The sequence below is a fragment of the Chlorocebus sabaeus genome, chromosome 25 (genome assembly GCF_047675955.1).
Source record: "Chlorocebus sabaeus isolate Y175 chromosome 25, mChlSab1.0.hap1, whole genome shotgun sequence".
Lineage (NCBI taxonomy): Eukaryota > Metazoa > Chordata > Mammalia > Primates > Cercopithecidae > Chlorocebus > Chlorocebus sabaeus.
The window spans coordinates 10,867,641-10,883,436 of NC_132928.1; the positions used below are offsets into that span (position 1 = coordinate 10,867,641).

General features: G+C 38.4%; 1 long non-coding RNA gene across 3 annotated transcripts in view; it reads left to right on the forward strand.

Moving 5' to 3' along the window:
• Positions 1 to 8,353, forward strand: part of LOC140710240 (uncharacterized) — a 48,585-nt gene extending 40,232 nt beyond the window's left edge. For all 3 annotated transcript variants that reach the window (XR_012091185.1, XR_012091187.1, XR_012091186.1), the window contains one exon: positions 6,409 to 8,353. This is a non-coding gene — a long non-coding RNA (uncharacterized lncRNA). The remainder of the gene's footprint in view (positions 1 to 6,408) is intronic.
• Positions 8,354 to 15,796: the final 7,443 nt, after the last annotated feature.

Genomic DNA, 15,796 nt, shown 5'->3' on the forward strand with positions numbered 1-15,796 from the left:
AGCTCCCAGTGCTAATGAATTTGCAAACAAGATCGTGTGCAGTCCTCCTAATTAATATTTTGTCATTTGGAACCTGACTATAGCCTGCCAGGCAGGAAATCCAAGTCTGAAGCCGTCTGCATAATTCAAAAGAGCCAGTTAAAAAAACAGAAGGTAGAGGAAAGAGTTGTCATAGTCTACACAAAGCCAGTCAGTTTGTTACTGGGTAAAAATTGGTGAGTCATCTGTGACGGTCAGTTTTAGGTGTCAACTTGGCCAGGCTATAGTACCCAGTTATTTAGGCAAACACTCATCGAGGTGATGCTATAAAGGTATTTGGTAGATGTGATGCTATAAAGTTATTTGGTAGTCATCTACACTCAAGTTGACGTTATGTGAATGAAATTATCCTGAATTTTCTGGGTGGAACTGATCCAGTCAGTTGAAAGGCCTTAAGAACAGCACTGAAGTCTCTCTGAAGAAGCAGTTCTACCTGTGGACTGGAGCATCAGCTCCTGCTCAGGAGTTTCAAGCTTGCTCTATGGATTTAGAACTTGGAAATTTGTTTTGTTCACTATTGTATCCCTAGTATAGGCCCAATAGGCAATCCATGAATATCTATTGAATGAGTGAATACATGAGCTTAATTCCATGGTAAAGTCAGCCAAGTATGTGAGTTAGTATTATTTAGATCAAATAGTTGACTTCGTAAATCTTAATTTTCTGTCAGGTTCCCCCTCACTTCCCCCCTCAACACACAGATACTCTCTCAAATGTACTCACTTGTGAGCAAACCTTGTTCAGTCTTTCTCCTCCTCCACTTTTCTGCACAGTGGTCATATTGGCCACATTTTCTCTATTGAGAACCTCTCTTCTTTCATAATTCTGTGCTGCTCGTCCAGCAAACTCCATCTCTACAGTTACCTTTTCTATGAATTATTCTAAGATTTCCTTAATAGAAGTTGTCTTGGTATCTCCTGAAAGCCTCAAAGCATGTGTCATCTCTGCTGTTCATGTGAACACGTAGCATTGGTTGCCTCCTTCTACAACTACATATCTAATAGATTGGTGCAAAAGTAATTGCAGCTTTTGCATTAAAAGTAGTGGCAAAACTGTAATGACTTTTGCACCAACCTAATAAATGCCAATGCATCCTGAGGAGATAATCTGCGCCTTATGCATTCCTGACTCCCTGCAGCAGCTGGCACAGTGCTCCATAATGGTAGATTTCTAATTCATATTTGTTGGAGAAATGAGTAGATATATATCCTTAGTTACCTGCTTTTTCAATGAAATGAAGGAAGAAGAGTAAAAAGAATCAAAATGCTGAAAAAACTGAGAAACAGAGAGAGGAGAGCAAAGCAACACAAGGCTTTCATACTGTGACCTGCTCAGCCTCATCTCCTTAGCCTATCACCTCGTGTACCAGAGTGAGGGCACAGCAAGGAATAAGATCCAATGTCTTTTTAGACAAATGGGGTTTCCATTCTAAGAAAGTATTCTGTTTTTGTCTCTAAAAATTATAAATGGGAAGAAATAGGAAAGAAAGAACCAAATTTGCTTTTACTTTTCTTATCCATACTTGTTTTGCATCATAGCATTTATCACCATCTATGGTATATGTATTGGTACATTGTCTTTCCTACTGGAAAAGATCTTTGGAAGTGAAGATTTAGTATATGCCTAGAACAATATCTAGAATAAATAAGGGCTTGCTAGATATTTTGAATGAATGAATAAAACTCTTTAATCAAAGCAGTTAGTCATATCAGTGTTTGTTTTGCCAAATTTGTTGGCTTTCTCAAAAGGGGTTAATATTCTCCAATAAGTCTGATTGAAAACTGTTACTCAGTCACAACCCATTTTTCTAAGTATACAGTCAAACCCCTTAGATACTTCAGTTGCAGGGCCATGAAGCAGGATCATACTGGCTCCTACATGTATAGACACAGATGTAGTGTCTTCCATATTTTCAGACTTTGACCAACTATTCCTAGGAAAATTTTTAAAGGTTTTTTTGTTTTGGAAAGCAATTAGCAAAATAACTTTAAGCCAAATTCTGGAGATGGATTGTGCTTGAAGTTTGCATAATGTGAAAGTACTTAATGCCACTGAACTGTGCACTTAAAAATGGCTAGAATGGTAAATTTTAATAATGTATATTTTACTGCCATTAAAAAATAAAAAATAAAATTAATTAAACAAATTTAAGCCCATTTGTATTATGACTTGAGCTGTTTTTCTCCTGTGTAAAGTAACTAGCTAAAAATCCAGACAGTAAGATTCTCTCATCAAAATGAGCAAGAAGCAAATCTCCCTTGCTTCCCTCTCCCTATGCTGGAATTCATGTGCCTTTCCCCAGTTTGACCCCAGCCTGAGATATAGACATGTTATTGAACAATGACTTGAATTTTCAAAACAACATAATAAGATTCTACAATTACAGCCCCTATATTGCACCCATTTATTTTCCAAAGCTTCTTGAACAGAGAGTACTGTTTCATATCATGTTTATGTTCAATAACACGAGTGTATAGTAGACTTTGAAGCAGTCCATAATTTTATACTGAAGGTTGCCATCTGAGGGAATCTCAGCATTCTTCTACTGTTATTTATTAGTTCCTACATTTATTGCTTTTTCAAAACTCAGAAATAATGGTGAAATTTAAAAGAGCTTAATTAAACTTCAGATGTGTGGTTCTGATAAGCCTGGCACAGAGCCATGGCATTCCAAGATTCTCAAATAGCATAATCTAATTAATTTTTTTTCTAGAACACAGAGGTCATAAACACAGAGTAATCTGAAACACTTAGTGTCCTGCCAGCTGGCGTCTTCTCATTTCCAGTTTCCCTGCACTGTAATTTTGCTGCCATTTGTGAAAAACTGTGGATTTCTCCACTTTGGTAGATTGTATTAAGTTACATCCTATTCAGTTGAGGTATTTTTTAATGAACTAATTACATGTTAGTTAATAACAGAACATTGCTTCAACAGTCAACTGTTGAATATCACTTTTAAAGAAATTACTTCAATCTTACAGTAGGAATGTCTGGGAACAGGATTGACCCATGAAAATAGCATGATTGCTAGTGGTGAATTATTGAGTTACAAATGCATGTATGAGTACTGGATATCATTATTATTAGCAATAACAGCATCAACAACAAAGACATCTATGAAATTCAAATTTTAGTTTTTCCTGCCAAAACAATGTTTTCCATTAATGTTGTCCATGCTTCATTTTAATCAGTGCATAATAACTGAAAGACAGTGATATATACTAGGTGGGCCCATTGCAAGACTCCAATCCAATGTTCTGGCTATAAGGGTGATAGAGGTGATTGCCCTCTACGCTGTTCACTTTTAAAGTTTGCTCCTAATTCTTCCACATCTAATTCTAGATCTGATGAATAACCATCTCTTCACTGTGTTCAGATGAGTGATGATTTCTTAGACACTGATCCTCTCCCCTTTATGGGCACATTGATCTTTCTCGATGTGCTGGTTCTGGATCTGTTTGTCTTCAGATCCATTTCTCACCCTCCCCTACTCTGCTTTGCTTTTCAGAGCCAGATTTCCCAGGCTCCTACATCACTGGCTTTTCCCTGGACTCATCCTATGAGAAAGAAACACTGGTAGGAAGTTGCAGGGTAGAAGAAATGGAAGGAAGGCCAGGCCACTTCTCTTCCCGCCTCTCATGACTTCTTTGGGCAGCACCTGTGTCTCTCCCACCCACCTAGCAGGCCCTCCCACACTTCATATGTCCAGCTCAGAGGTGGTAGCGTCTTCCTGCCACTGCTAATTTCTGAGTTGTTTCATTGTCCCATTAGGTTTCCTAGCTCTTCTATCACCAGTGTAGCCAATTCCCTGCATTAAAGTCCTACTGTTCTAGATATTCAATGGCTTTTATTTCCTGGCAGACTATGACAGAGATTTCAGACTAAAAAATCAGTCTCTTCAGGCTATATCCATTTTTCTTTCATTTCAGATGCTTATTTATCATTTCTTGGTTACATATTTTTGATGTAGAATTGCATAGAATATTTTTCTTCCTCTTTTAAAGAACACTTTGGATTTAGGAGGAGAGAGGAAAGTATAATGGGTAGATGAGCAGCTATTTATAAGGTACTATAATTTCTGCCTAACTTTCTGTACTGGGGTTCACTGTTCCCACACAGCAGGGCACGCATTTTTGTTGAGGTCGCATACACCCAGGGACATGATGTCATCTTGCACATTGTGTTACAAACAGGTTTAATAATGCATTGTTGCGTCTTAAACCCTGCAATGAAATGCTCTGCTCCTGCAGCCAAACTCAGGATGCATCTGGTAGACCTGTTAGTCAACGACCCCAAGAGCTCAGCATATTTCTCCCTGTTGAAATAGAACATAAATGACTCTTACAGACTTAAGGCTCAGTTTTAAAACACAGCCATGATGTCATCAGTGTCGTGAGGTTTTCTCTTTGTGTCTCTTCTTTCTCTACCTTTTTTTCTTTCTTTCTCCTCCTCCTCCTCCTTCCTCTGATTCTCAACCCTTACCTGAGATCAAGTAGCTTAAAAACATTACATATATATGCTAAAAAATATTGGCATTTTTTTGTAGACCAAGCAATTTGAAACTTTGTCTATTGCTGTCCACCTGTGAGGGCTTGGCAGTTACAGAGAAGGATGCATCATTGAGACAACTTGGCCCATTATGGGATACACACGAGTTTTAAAGTTTCAAAAATATACTCTTCATAAGTCTCATTAATTGCTGGTCACCACTTTTCCAATCTAAAAACTATATTGTTCTTGCTGCTGCCAACAATGTCTTAGCCATGGTTAACATTTCCTGAATTCTCCATAAAAGTGCTCACATCTCTTTTGCTGCTTGTGTTTTTCTTCCTCACTGGTTTCACTGAAAAATCTAACACTGTTCAAAGTCCTTCACAAATGTTACTTTCTCTGAAAGCATCCCAGATCCTCCAGCGAAAGAAAGTAGAATAATCACATGCATACAACTGACCCTAAATCAATAGTGTGTAGCTAGATGTATGTCATCTTAACGGAAAAGAAGCACAAGAGAGAAGAAACAAATATAGGACCTAGGAAGTAGATGAATTCGTGGTAAATGACCTAGATACCCAAGGAATGGAATGACTAGGACAGCAGTAGGTAAAACTAAAAATCAGCCCAGATTTATGACATATGATCCCCAAAGGCACAACATTTAGTCTTATCAGGTACCTTGAGAAGTGAGAGTGAAGGAGAGTAGATAAAGAAGATTAACTCAAAGTATTTTTTTAAGAAATGGACAGATCGTCAGTTCCCTAGTTCACTATGCCAGGCTGTCCTTCCCCAGTTTATTGTCTAAAACATACGAAACACCAGGCCTCAAGAGGCAGCAGGCATATTTGATAGTGTGGGTGTCTTAATGAAAAAAGTCATTTTATGCATACTGAAAGTAAACAGCCCTAGCTCTCTGTGTCCACTTTGCTCCCAGAACATTAGCTGCCAGGCAAGAAGTAAAAAAAAATCTTCCACGGGAAATATTTCTTTGCTAAAAGAAAGATATAAAGGTATTGACGGCAGAGATTTCCTATTAAAATTGTCCCGCCAAATCACTCTATAGTGAAATTGACAATTTACAGTCCCCATTCATGCACTCAGAACATTAAATCAGCTTAAGAGTGTCTTGCCTTTAAGTATAAAATTTGCCAGACCTTTGAGGAAAGCTTCCAAAGTGGTATATATAGAATAGAAAAGAAACCTTTTCCCCTTGTGCACACACATCACACAAAACAACTTGGTTGAGACAAAAATTTGCAGAGAGAAGAAAACTTCAGAAACTCCAGAAGCTTTTATTAATATCATCAGGGAGATAAAAATTAATGTAATCATGTGATAAGAACCAGAGATTTTGTTTGAACAAAAGAAGCAAAAGAGAAAGGAAGAAGTTGTAAATAGAAGAGAAAGATATGAACGTAAGAGGAACCATACAAGTGGTCTAAAATTCAAAAAGCAAGAGGTCTAAAAGGAAATGAGAAAAATAAAGCATCAGTGAAATTATTCGAGAAAAATTTCCGTAATGGAAAGATGGATTGAAACAGCTTACCAACTACCTAGAAAAATAAATAAGAGTAGACTCATACTAAGGCAACTCATTGTGAAATTTCAACAAAGAGACGATGCTGAAAGTTTCCAAAGATGAAAAAACAATTAGGTCACATACGAAGGACTGGGAATCAGAAAGACTCTGGACTTCCCAGCAACTCTGAAAAGAAGAAATAAATAAAACAACACCTTCAAAATTCTGAAGGAAAATTATTTTCGATCTAGATATACGAACCCTGACAAACTATCAATTAAGTGTGAGGGTAAAATAAAGAGATTGTCAGATCTGCAAATGTCTGAAAAATTTATCTCTCCATTTTTCTCTTGCAGAGAACTACTGGATCTTGTGGTCATTCAAAGAAGATGGGTCACTAATAGAAGATGTGTGATGCAAGCACTAGGGAACCGAAGACCAGACGAAGGCAAAAGGAACCCTCAGGTTGTCTGTGCAAAGAGACCCCAAGATAGGGCTATGTCCCAGGCAAGGAACAACCAGAAGTTTGAGCAGCTCAGAAGACTTTGGGAGAAAACCTGAAAGATGAAATTAAATGGCAATCTAATGATCCTGAATTTTTAAAGAAAAGATTGAGACAACTAATATAGCATTTTGGGTTGAATTAGTAATAAGTACATACATAATAAAGTAAATTTAAAGATAAAAATATATTAATTGTAGGGAAAATACAAAGATATACAGGAAAGGAAAAGTAACCATATTTTATATGACTCAGCAGGGAACACAGTTTTCATAGCCACAGTAGCAGAATATTAGCTTTAACCAAAAACACCACATTATTATATTGGGAGGATGAAGAATGAAAGGATACATGTACATGGAGAAAAAATGGCCCTAAATTGTCATCTTCCATAAGGGAAAGTCAATAGATAAAGCCTAAAACTGGAAAATTAACAAATAGCAATATAACGATGCCATGTAGAGACATGGAAATGAATAGTATGATAACCAGCTAAAAAGTTGACAATGACTGTGCTGGAGAAAGAAACACTGTAGAACAAGAGCTGCAAAATGCTAGGCTTTTAAAAAAAATTTATAAATCTTACAGAATTGTTTGATTTTATATGATGTATAACATTGCTCCAAAAAAACCACCGTCAGGCAAATTTGATTGTTCATTCCTCTTTCACCATAGTGCATTGCTCAATTAGGGGCCCGGCTATCATGTCTGGATAAGGCTGCCTGGGTGTCTATCTCCTAAAAGATTGTGGGCTTGTTTAGGGCAAGTGTGTTTCCTTGCCTAGCATGATGCCTGACACAGAGTTGGCATTCAAAAAATACTTATGAAAAGATTGTTGTGGAATTCTTGGCCCTAATTCTACCATATGGCATTATGGAAATCAAGTCTAATTCCTCTTTCAAATGAAAAAGTTCAAATATTTTAATGCAATTACCATACCTGCTCTTAAAGCTTCTCTTCGCTAAAACTTCCCAATATATCCATAATTTATGAGTCATTTTAAAAGTCCACTCACTATCTTGGCATAGACTTCCAGCTAGTTCTGATTAGTCTTCATCGCTTACAAGTACTCAAGAAACTATTTACATGTGTGGTCTGACCTGCGCAGAACAAGTGGACCTCCCACCTCCCTAAATCTAAATACTCTATGTCTTCTGATACAACCTGAAATCATGTTACATTTTCTGTAAACCATATTTCCTTGTTATCACATATTTAGCTTATAGTCACCTATAAATCCTCAAGTCTTTTTCTAATTGATTTCTGGCAAGCCTCCTTTCTGCCATTTTCTATGTGTACAGTTGATTCTAAGGTTCAGACATAAGACTGTGTATTTTTCCTCTTTATATAATTTTAGACCATCATGCCAATTCATAGAGAATCTTGTTCTTATTAAGATCTTGTGAATTCGTATAATAATCCTTCCCAACTTCCCATGACCTGCCAATTTGATTTTCACACCTTTATAAGCTAACTCAAGTCATTAGTAAATATTTTAACCAGGTTAAAGAGGAGGATTGAGGCCCTTGGCACAACATTAAAGACTTGCCATTGGGTTGGCAGCCTCTGTTAATGAGAATTTCCAAGACTGACCATTCAACCAGTTACAAAGTCACCTAACTCTTTATGCCATTCAGATAATAAGTATTCACTTTGGCTGTAAAGAAATTGTGAAAATCCTTGTCAAATACCTCTACCAAGTAACAACAACTATAACAAAAACAATTTATTGGGTATGTGCCAGGCATACACAAATAATGTCGATTTACATATTAAAGCTCATTAAGCCATTACAACAACTCCTATATTGTATTTCTCTGATGTGCCAAATTAGTAATATTGTCTTTTTGCTATGTGTATTTATCAAATGGTCTAAGTAAACAAGTATTGTGTCTTTATACCTTCTCTTGGAGAGAAGCTGTTAAATATTCCCATAAAATCTTGTAATTAAGAAACAATTTCAGTATTTTTCACACAAGGCTTCCTAAATTAATTTATTATATAACTTTTCTCAAGGATCACATGTTATTCAAAAGAATACAGTTGGGAAACATTATACTGATCCTTTTCCAGCTTTTCCAGACGTTTTCACAGACTTTCTGTGTACCTCATTTCTTCAGGGCTTTGGCTGTAATTGTTTTATTCCATCGGAATAGAAAGAGGAATGCCTCTATCTCTTCCCACCTTCATGGGTCTATAAACTCTACCCATTCTTCCTAACTTAAGTGCCATATTCTAAAAAGATCACGATTATTTTCAAAAGAGGAATTTATTTCTGATATGAAAAAAAAGTCTAGATTTTGATATCTTCCATGAGGTGCTGTCACACAGAACCTCATATATTGTTTCTGTCACAGAAGTCCCTCTGCGAGATTCAGAGCTCTTTAAAGTCAAAGACTGCCTCTTATTCCTATTTTTTATTGAGTTTTTCTATTATAATAACATATTTATAGTCAATGTTTAATAAAATCTGTGGATTAGTCCAGAACTCAAATCTACTGACACCTACGGCTGTCACTGTAGTTGCTCTGTAGGAGGTCTTATTGGGGATAAAATGGAATTGTGTACTTCCTAATACATCCATGCACATACAGAGTCCTGACTGGGAGAAATTACATATCTGAGGAGCAATCCATCCCAGTAGGATGTTAACCTTCTCAACTTCTGAATCTAGAAGTAGACTGAGAGACTTGAAAATTGGAGTCCGAGAGTTGAAGATATGTTGCTCTCATCTGACAAAAAGAAACAAAAAACAAAAACCATTCAATTGGCAATGATAGAGAATATCACATAACCTTGAACATAAAAACAAGTGAGCCAAGACATTGAGGTGCTTGGTCTTTCAAGTTATTTGTTCACTTCGATGGATGAGCTGAGAGCTCTGGTCCCATGATTGCTCATAAACATTATTACAATCACTTCATGGAGATTATTTTGGCTACAAGAGTCACAAGCCCAGAGATGGAAGAGGAATCACATCCGTGAGCTATTTTAATAATAAATTGTTTGCTTGCCTTTCAGCTGAGATTGGTTGGATTTGGCCTCATTTTAGAATTAGCAAACATCTCAAACTGGTTTTCAAATGCTTTTGATCTTCTATAACCAAAGTATGTTTAGCTAAGCACTACTCCTTTAATTTATAAAACCCACGCGTACTTTATAGGAAATGTTGCTCACATTGTTTTGACTCATTTACATATTAAATAATCAAAATATTGTTTGGGAAGGGAGTTTTGATGTCCAAGATTTTTCAAGCATTTTATAGGCTGGTTTTCTTAAAAACAGGAAGCTACATTTTGCCAAGAATAAACAAACTGAAAGCTCAAGAGGCAGGAGGTTGTTGGAAAACTCCAAACCCACACGGTTGAGTGGGTTCTAAACTTGGCAACACACCTTTCCCCATCTTTTTGTTTAATGTGGTTCCTTGTCTTCCTCCCAAAACCAAATCCCTAAAGCCACACTGGGATGCAGGATAAAAGCACAAACAGGAAGAGAAAATAAACAACAAATGGAGGGAAATTTTAACCCAGGGGCTTCCTTCAGAGAGGCAGTGGCATCATGCACCAGGAAACTGAGGCACCACACGTTAGTTTTTTCAAGATCCCCATGCAAATTTAGGTCAAAACCAAGCAAAAAAGAGGTAACTCTTCTTGCTCACTGTCTTATCCCTTGACCCTCACCCATCACCCCTCCCAATTGCAGAAAGCATACACAGTTTATACCCCTCATTCAAAAGATGAGCCTCTTCTAAATCTTACATCAGTTGTGAATCATCAAGCTATGCTGCTTCCAGAAGCCAGAAAGCACCTCAGCTTATGTTTTTGCCTCTGCCAAAGCCAAGGGCCCAGCCCAGTTTTGAATCTGCTCAAGTCCTGAGAAAGTTTGCAATGGTGTGTGTGGGAGATGGCAGTGTGGGTGGGCAACACTGAACAACCCTGTACCATACCACAGGAAAAATGTTTTTGGCTCCACTCATCATCTTTTCCAAGCACTGGCGGATTCCTTTGCCTGGTGCTTTGGTTCCCAGAGGTAGGCATCTCTGAAATTTAGGTTCACTTCCAAATCTTCTGAACAAAATGCAAAGCACTCCCTGGCCTGCATTTCTGAGGCAGCTGATGCCAGGAACTTATCTGCATTTTTTCCCTTTTATATCCTAATTCTGAATTTAGTTTTGTTTTTACATTTGGCCCTAGAAGCCAAAGAAAGCGGGAGGGCAGAATCCAACAAAAAAGCCATTTAGCCCAAGCTAACCCACATTAAAAAGAAATAATCATTTTGGTAAAGCTTTTAGATTCGCATTGCATGGCATTTCTGAGTAATATGACCATGACACTGAAAAACACTTAGTATTTTTCTTATCCTATCCTTTACTCCAAATCAAACTAATACTAATTTTTTTAAAAAAACATAAGACACGTAATTCATCTCTTCTCTCGAGTTGTCTCTGAGCCAGTCAAAAATTCCACCACATTTAAAATGATCAAATATGTATATGGAATTTTCATTGGAAATTTAAGGAACATGGTTATACTCAGTTTAATTACTAGAGCATGCTTTCCACCTGTTGCCACTTATGACAAACTCAATCCACCCCAGTACTAAAATTATTGGGTTATTTATACCCCACTTCTTGGGGAAACTAAAGAGTCAAGATAACAGCATGCAAATATATTTTGTTCTTTGTAGTTTTTCACAAACAAGGAATATATTCTCCTTTCTCTAAAAGCATTTAAGAGCTAAGGACAAAACTAAATGCTACACATGTATCAGAGAAACTCTAAAGACTTTTTAAAGGCTATTAAAATGCCTCTGAAATGGATAAAGTTTGTATTCCCTTCATCTTACTTTTCTTCCCTCCCTTTAAATGAGGCATAACCCTCTAAGTTAAGGCCATTTCTATATTGGAAAAGTAATAGCTTAACAGTTCACCAGGTATGTGCAGAGAGACAATTGCAGTCTGGGGAGTTTAGGCTAATAAAAAACTACAGTTTGGCAGAGCAGAAACAGACAAAGGCCATATACAGGGAGTAGAAACTACGCTGAAGGATAAGTCATAATTTGTTGAATGGGGATCTGTGTAGGAAGAGAATTCTGTGATTAGAACCCATCTAGACTAAAAACAAACAAATGAACAAGTAAAACAATATGAAAAAACAAAAAACAGGAAGATAGAACTTTAGCCGTGGCGGAGCAAGATGGCTGAATAGGAACAGCTCTAGTCTCCAGCTCCCAGCGCCAGCAACACAGAAGATGGATGATTTCTGCATTTTCAACTGAGGTACCGGGTTCATCTCACTAGGGAGTGCTGGACAATTGGTGCTGGTCAGCTGCTACAGTCCAACCAGCAAGAGCTGAAGCAGGGCAAGGCATTGCCTCACCTGGGAAGTGCAAGGGGGAACCCAATCCCTTTTCCTAGCCAGGGGAACTGAGACACACAACACCTGGAAAATCGGGTAACTCCTACCCCAATACTGTGCTTTACCAAGGGTCTTAGCAAAGGGCACAGCAGGAGATTATATCCCACACCTGGTCAGGAGAGTCCCACACCCACGGAGCCTTCCTCATTGCTAGCACAGCAGTCTGCCATCTAATGGCAAGGCAGCAGTGAGGCTGGGGGAGGGGCGCCCGCCATTGCTGAGGCTTAAGTAGGTAAATATAGCCCCTGGGAAGCTCGAACTGGGTGGAGCCCACAGCGGCTCAAGGAGGACTGCATCTCTCTGTAGACTCCACCTCTGGGGACAGGGCATAGCTAAACAACAACAACAAAAAGCAGCAGAAACCTCTGCAGATGCAAACAACTTTGTCTGACAGCTTTGAAGAGAGCAGTGGCTCTCCCAACACGGAGGTTGAGATCTGAGAACGGACAGATTGCCTGCTCAAGTGGGTCCCTGACCCCTGAGTAGCCTAACTGGGAGACATCCCCCACTAGGGGCAGACCGACACCCCACACCTCACATGGTGGGGTACACCCCTGAGATGAAGCTTCCAAAGCAAGAATCAGACAGGTATACTCGCTGTTCAGCAATATTCTATCTTCTGCAGCCTCTGCTGCTGATACCCAGGCAAACAGCGTCTGGAGTGGACCACAAGCAATCTCCAACAGACCTACAGCTGAGGGTCCTGACTGTTAGAAGGAAAACTAACAAACAAGAAGGACACCCACACCAAAACCCCGTCAGTACGTCAGCATCATCAGAGACCAAAGGCAGATAAAACCACAAAGATGGGGAAAAAGCAGGGCAGAAAAGCTGGAAATTCAAAAAATAAGAGTGCATCTCCCCCTTCAAAGGAACGCAGCTCATTGCCAGCAACGGATCAAAGCTGGATGGAGAATGACTTTGATGAGTTGAGAGAAGAAGGCTTCAGTGCATCAAACTTCTCAGAGCTAAAGGAGGAATTACGTGCCCAGCACAAAGAAACTAAAAATCTTGAAAAAAGAATGGAAGAATGGATAACTAGAATAATCAATGCAGAGAAGGTCATAAACGAACTGACAGAGATAAAAACCATGACACGAGAAATACATGACAAATGCACAAGCTTCAGTAACCGACTCGATCAACTGGAAGAAAGAGTATCAGCAATTGAGGATCAAATGAATGAAATGAAGCGAGAAGAGAAGTCTAAAGAAAAAAGAGGAAAAAGAAATGAACAAAGCCTTCAAGAAGTATGGGATTATGTGAAAAGACCAAATCTACGTCTGATTGGGGTGCCTGAAAATGAGGGGGAAAATGGAACCAAGTAGGAAAACATTCTTCAGGATATCATCCAGGAGAACTTCCCCAACCTAGTAAGGCAGGCCAACATTCAAATTCAGGAAATACAGAGAATGCCACAAAGATACTCCTTGGGAAGAGCAACTCCAAGACTCATAATTGTCAGATTCACCAAAGTTGAAATGAAGGAAAAACTGTTAAGGGCAGCCAGAGAGAAAGGTCGGGTTACCCACAAAGGGAAGCCCATCAGACTAACAGCAGATCTCCCGGCAGAAACTCTACAAGTCAGAAGAGAGTGCGGGCCAATATTCAACATCCTTAAAGAAAAGAATTTTCAACTGAGAATTTCATATCCAGCCAAACTAAATTTCATAAGTGAAGGAGAAATAAAATCCTTTACAGATTAGCAAATGTTTAGAGATTTTGTCACCACCAGGCCTGCCTTACAAGACCTCCTGAAGGAAGCACTAAACATGGAAAGGAACAACCGGTACCAGCCATTGCAAAAACATGCCAAAATGTAAAGACCATCAATGCTAGGAAGAAACTGCATCAACTAATGAGCAAAATAACCAGTTAATATCACAATGACAGGATCAAGTTCACACATAACAATATTAACCTCAAATGTAAATGGACTAAATGGTCCAATTAAAAGACACAGCTGGGAAATTGGATAAAGAGTCAAGACCCATCAGTTTGCTGTATTCAGGAGACCCCTCTCACATGCAGAGACACACATAGGCTCAAAATAAAGGGATGGAGGAAGATCTACCAAGCAAATGGAGAACAAAAAACAGCAGGGGTTGCAATCCTAGTCTCGGATAGAACAGACTTTAAACCATCAAAGATCAAAAGAGACAAAGAAGGCCATTACATAATGGTAAAGGGATCAATTCAAGAGGAAGAGCTAACTATCCTAAATATATATGCACCCAATACAGGAACACCCAGATTCATAAAGCAAGTCCTTAGAGACTTACAAAGAGACTTAGACTCCCATACAATAATAATGGGAGACTTCAATACCACACTGTCAACATTAGACAGAACAATGAGACAGAAAGTTAACAAGGATATTCAGGAATTGAACTCATCTCTGCACCAAGCAGACCTAATAGACATCTACAGAACTGTACACCCCAAATCAACAGAATATACATTCTTCTCAGCACCACATTGCACCTATTCCAAAATTGACCACATAATTGGAAGTAAAGCACTCCTCAGCAAATGTACAAGAACAGAAATTATAACAAACTGTCTCTCAGACCACAGTGCAATCAAACTAGAACTCAGGACTAGGAAACTCAATCAAAACTGCTCAACTACATGGAAACTCAACAACCTGCTCCTGAATGACTACTGGGTACATAACGAAATGAAGGCAGAAATAAAGATGTTCTTTGAAACCAATGAGAACAAAGATACAACATACCAGAATCTCTGGGACACATTTAAAGCAGTGTGTAGAGAGAAATTTATAGCACTAAATGACCACAAGAGAAAGTTGGAAAGATCTAAATTGACACTCTAACATCACAATTAAAAGAATTAGAGAAGCAAGAGCAAACACATTCAAAAGCCAGCAGAAGGCAAGAAATAACTAAGATCACAGCAGAACTGAAGGAGATAGAGACACAAAAAACCCTCCAAAAAATGTATGAATCCAGGAGTTGGTTTTTTGAAAAGATCAACAAAATTGATAGAATGCTAGCAAGACTAATAAAGAAGAAAAGAGAGAAGAATCAAATAGATGCAATAAAAAATGATAAAGGGGATATCACCACCAACCCCACAGAAATACAAACTACCATCAGAGAATACTATAAACACTTCTACGCAAATAAACTAGAAAATCTAGAAGAATTGGATAATTTCCTGGCCACTTACCCTCTCCCAAGACTAAACCAGGAAGAAGTTGAATCCCTTAATAGACCAATAGCAGGCTCTGAAATTGAGGCAATAATTAATAGCCTACCAACCAAAAAAAGTCCAGGACCGGATGGAATCACAGCTGAATTCTACCAGAGGTACAAGGAGGAGCTGCTACCATTCCTTCTGAAGCTATTCCAATCAATAGAAAAAGAGGGAATCCCCCCTGACTCATTTTATGAGGCCAACATCATCCTGATACCAAAGCCTGGCAGAGACACAACAAAAAAAGAGAATTTTAGACCAATATCCCTGATGAGCATTGATGTAAAAATCCTCAATAAAATACTGGCAAACTGAATCCAGCAGCACATCAAAAAGCTTAACCACCAAGATCAAGTGGGCTTCATCCCTGGAATGCAAGGCTGGTTCAACATATGCAAATCAATAAACATAATCCAGCATATAAACAGAACAAAAGACAAAAAACACATGATTATCTCAATAGATGCAGAAAAGGCCTTTGACAAAATTCAACAGCCCTTCATGATAAAAACTCTCAATAAATTCGGTATTGATGGAACGTATCTCAAAATAATAAGAGCTGTTTATGACAAACCCACAGCCAATATCATACTGAATGGGCAAAAA